The sequence below is a fragment of the Urocampus carinirostris genome, chromosome 8, assembly GCF_059441175.1.
Source record: "Urocampus carinirostris isolate Australia breed hairy pipefish chromosome 8, RoL_Ucar_1.0, whole genome shotgun sequence".
Taxonomy (NCBI): Eukaryota; Metazoa; Chordata; class Actinopteri; order Syngnathiformes; family Syngnathidae; genus Urocampus; species Urocampus carinirostris.
The window spans coordinates 42,679,812-42,684,521 of record NC_142356.1 but is presented as its reverse complement, the minus strand read 5'-3'; the positions used below and the strand labels follow the sequence as shown (position 1 = coordinate 42,684,521).

General features: G+C 41.7%; 1 pseudogene; it reads right to left on the bottom strand.

Moving 5' to 3' along the window:
• Positions 1 to 202: 202 nt before the first annotated feature.
• LOC148361938 (insulin-like growth factor 1 receptor pseudogene) lies at positions 203 to 3,013 on the bottom strand (annotated as a pseudogene).
• Positions 3,014 to 4,710: the final 1,697 nt, after the last annotated feature.

The window sequence follows — 4,710 nt, the reverse complement described above, 5'->3', positions numbered from 1 at the left end:
TATTGTTATCTTAAACAAACTTACTTATTGAGAAGATAATGCATCGGGTTTTTTTTTACAAAAAGCTAAACAAAGAGTGAATCACAACAGTAAAAGCATGTTATTTGTCAGGTTTAACCCAACAGATGTACAAAACCTATATACAAAAAAGACAGAGAGAACGTGATATTTGATTTACTTGCAAGGAGAAATATCCATAGTCTACCCTAAGGCAGTCTGCTGGATACTCTGAAATATTCTTATGCTCCTTGTCTTTTTATTGTGTTCGGAAGGCCTTAATTTACATAAGGTCTTTTCTGGTAAGGGAAGTGGGAGTGACAAAACAAACAGTTGAGACCTGTTTATACGATAACATGTTATCTATAGCAAACAAAAACTAAGTGAGCCTGCGGTCAGAGAGGTCCCTTATCTGGCCGCAAATAAGGTGTTATCCTGTTTCCTCCTTCTTCAAACACAAGCAAGAAAGGCGCATTGTATGCAAAGAAGCTTGTGCAATAGTAGAATAACATCTTTAGAGTTTAAATCCATCATTTCCCTCCTGTTTATTCACTTTGCACTATTTCTATTTGTCATCCAATAACTTCTTCTCTTGATTTTCAGTTACAGAATCATGTTATAGTACTCATGTTACACTTAGAGGTTAAACTTTGTCGTCTGATTCACCGTAGTCAAAAATTTCTGAAAAAAAGATCTGGAAAATGTAAGGAAGTGGCATTTGCCAGGCCAAAAAGGTCCCGGCGACGACGATCTTGAGGTCTTTGCAAAAAAAATGGCGTTGTGGAGGAAGTTCTCAAAGAGCTTGAGAAAGACGCGGTCATCCTTCTCCCGGTCCTTCTCCTCTGGGGTCTTTGGGCAAACGCAGCAAGGACCCTTCTTGGCCCCGGACAATTCCGACTTGGTGGGCTTGCTGATCTCCTCCATGTCGCTAAATCCCGTGGCAGGGATCCGGATCGGGATCTTCAGCTCTTTGGAGTAGTAATTGTGCAGGTATAGCTCTCGGTCTTCTGGCTGCCGCTGCCATCTGACGAGGTAGTAGGTTAGGTTGCCGTTGGGAAAAAGAGGCGGCGACCATTTGACCAGCAGCTTCATGGATGAATTTGCGTAGGCACGGGGTTCTTTGGGCACGGTCGGCAATGACAGACGAGTTCGAATTCAAATAATGTCACTCTTTGCACCAGGAATGTGCTTGTCCTCCACCCGCAGGGTAATGGCCTTGACAAAAATGGCATACTGGGTCCAGGGTTTGAGGTGGTGAATGGCGACTTTGGGGTCCGTATTATTATCCTTTGGAAGATCCACGTCCACCATGTGCCAGCTGTTGGAACCGCAGCCGTCCTGGCCGTCGAATTCGGTGATGTTCTGAGAAGGGGCCTCTTTGTAGTAGACCATAAAGCTGATAAGGCCTTTGTAATCCCGTGGATGGTAGCGCTCCCACATCAGGCGGATGGCATAGCTGGACGTGCTGTTGGACAAAATCCTGAGGACGTGGCTCTCACAACTGGCTCTTTTGCCGTTATTGCGAAAGTTGCCTTCCTGGGGCTTTTCCGTGACGCTGGTTTTCTCCCACATGGTGTGGATCTCGGACATGCAGAGTTTGGGATTGAGGCGGAAGAAGAGGCGTCCCGCACGGATGGTTAGGTTGTGCTGAGTCCAGTCCCAGAGGTTGTGAAGGTGCTGGATGTTGATGTCCAGATTGCCGGCGATGACGGTGCAGTCCTTGAGGGACTGAGCGGCGTTCACCGAGTCGATGACGGAGGTGGAGCAGATTTTGTCGCATAGGCCGTTGCAGGCGCTGCACAGCATCCGATTACTCTCGTTGCGTGCGGACCCGGAGGGGCAGTCGGGCATGCACTCGCCCTCGTGGATGACGAAGTGAACGTCGCTGGGCAGGTGAACTTGTGAGCAAAGGTCCATGGTGATGCAGCGCCATCCCTCGAACTTGAAAGTGCCGGGCGGGCAGTCGGGCACGCAGCGGCCTTCGTGGTAATAATGCAGGCAGGCGGCGCATGCCGTGTCGCTGTTTGCGTGCGTGCAGCTGCCCAGACATTGGCGGTGGCAGCATTCGCCTTTTTCGGTGCAGGCGTGCTTGCAACGGCTGGGACACATTAATCGTTGTCCATTCGCAGCAGCTCCACCAGGATGGAAAGTCCTTTTTCCTTCCACACTGCAGCACGGTTGTATGCCGCAAACTTCCAGTGAGAGGTTTTGAAGTGACCCTGCAGCGCCCTCCAGAGTTGCAGGGTTGGAGCTCTCAGCAAGGAGTGTCAAATATGGCTTCACCACTGCCGGGTGCAAAAGCATCTCAGCGCCCGTGGGGTTCTTGGAGAAACCTGGGGAACGCCATCCCAGTTGTCTTCCTGAGAGTTCTTTTACTTTTTCTTCTTCTCTTTTGCACATTAAGGTTTTCTTCAAATAACAATAAAAACGTTGCTATAATTGCTACTACCAATTCGCCTACTGCTACCATTCTACCTGTTAGCATTCTACCTGCAGATCTGCAATTCCTCCTAACACTTCCAGAGTTGTGGACAATCTTCACTGGTTTGAGACGACTGCAAACTATAATTGCAGCCCCCTTTGTAGCCAGACTTCCTCTGAAAGTTTTGTTGAGGAATAACAGCTCTCCAGTAGGTACCACAGTGCTATTACAATGACGCAACTAAGAACAATCAAAGCGTATGCTAAAATAGAAACATTGAAACAGTTATTTTACTCATGCTTAATTACTTTCTTACAGTGTGTCAAATGAGCCCATGTGTTTTTTTTTTTGTTTTTGTTTTTTTTTGCAATCTTTACTGCTTTTTATCAGGACCCAATCACCTGGTTCAACTAATTGGCTTTCCTGTGGAGACATAGAAAGTGTTATCATCGTTATCATTACAATCCGCCAGTTGCTTCTGGTGCTGCAACATTTTTCTCATGTAATCAGCCAGAGTACTTTCATCTTCAGTTTCCCACATATTTTTAAAGAATGGTAATTCACCAAATATTACTTCATATGGTGTTAGCACATTTGTACTGGTGATGTTAATATACAGTTTTACTAATTCTAGATATTTAGTCCATAGTCTTTTGGTTTCTTCCATACACTTCCTAAGTCTATTTTTTTATAGTTCCATTCTTTTTTTTTTTTTCCACCAACCCTGCACTTTGTGGGTGATAAGCACAGTGATATTTTAGGTCTATATGAAATGCCTATTTTAGTTAAGTTTTTAATTTACAAAATGAACCATTATCACTATAGATCTTTTCTGGAATCCCATAACATGGAATTATGTCTTGGCATAATGCTTTAGCTACTGTTAGCGCATCTGGGTGTTTTGTAGGAAAAAGCTCTATCCATTTTGAGAATGAACCTATTATCATTAAACATAACTTTTTCCCTTCACTATTGTTAAGTTCTATAAAGTCCATAAAAGGTGATTAATTACAGTTCTCTATCTTTGGAAACTGTCCTCTCTTTGGTCTTAGATTACCCTGAGCATTGTGCTTTGCACATATCAAACATGTTCTACAATTTTTTATTTTATTATTATTATTTTTTTAATAAGAGTTAAAACCATAGGTTATCAATATCTGGTTAATCAATCCTACATCCCTCCTGTTGAGACATGTCTTCCCATGTCTCAATATTTCTGCCCATTTATATAGATTTTTTGGTAGGATTGGTTTATCTTCTTGTCATTTACAGATTCCATCTTTTAGGTGTACTCCTTTTCTTTTCCAGAGTTCTTGCTCTGGTTTAGGCGATTGTTGTTGCATTTCTTGTAGTATTTTGTTTTTTAAGGCATTTTCTGTTAGACTTAGAACTGTTATTTCTCGTTGTGCAGCTTGTTTTGCTATTTTATCTGCAAATGCATTGCCCTTTGTAACTGGGTTTGTTTCTGGTGTGTGGGCCACACATTTACATATAGCTAACTGTTTTGGCAGCTGCACTGCTTGTAATAGTTCTGTTAGCAGTTTTGCATGTGTCACTGGTTTTCCTGTTGATGTTATCATACCTCTATTTTTCCAGTGTTGTGCAAACGTGTGAGTTGTTGCATAGGCATACTGGCTATCTGTGTATATTGTTGCTATTTTATCTTTCATAAGTTTGCAGGCTTCTGTTAGGATCACTAATTCTGCAGTTTGAGCTGAACAATGTTGAGTTAATGCTTCTGCCTTTAATACTTTATCATGTGTTACTACAGCATAGCCTGTCCTCCTTTTTCCTGTTTCATCTTTCTTTCCTACGAAACAATACTTTCTCTGTTATTTTAGCCTCTTTTTCTTTTTGTTCACGTTCTGTTTCCTTTTTTCTTTTAGTTAAATGAAAACATTATTATTTTTTTTTATCCATGCAGATATACATTTTTTAAAATTTTCATGATCTGTCTCAAGATAATTAATCTGCTATTTTTAAATTCCTATGATCCTACCTCAATCAGTTTCTCGTTATCTTCTGAAAACACTCTTTCCATAGAAATTGTTTCTTTTTAACTATAAGTCAGCATTTGTTACGTATTTATCAATCATTTGTTAATTGTAACATGCTTATACTTAAAAATTAAGCGTGGCTTATTTCACCTTCTCTTGAAAGACTTTTTATCAGTTGTCCTCCTAGGGGATCTTGTCCTTGGCGCTAAACTTATCAAAATTCCAAACCATCACACTGCCTAAACATCAAAAATCTCAAAAATGCCAAATGGAACTCAACGTCAAATCTTTTTT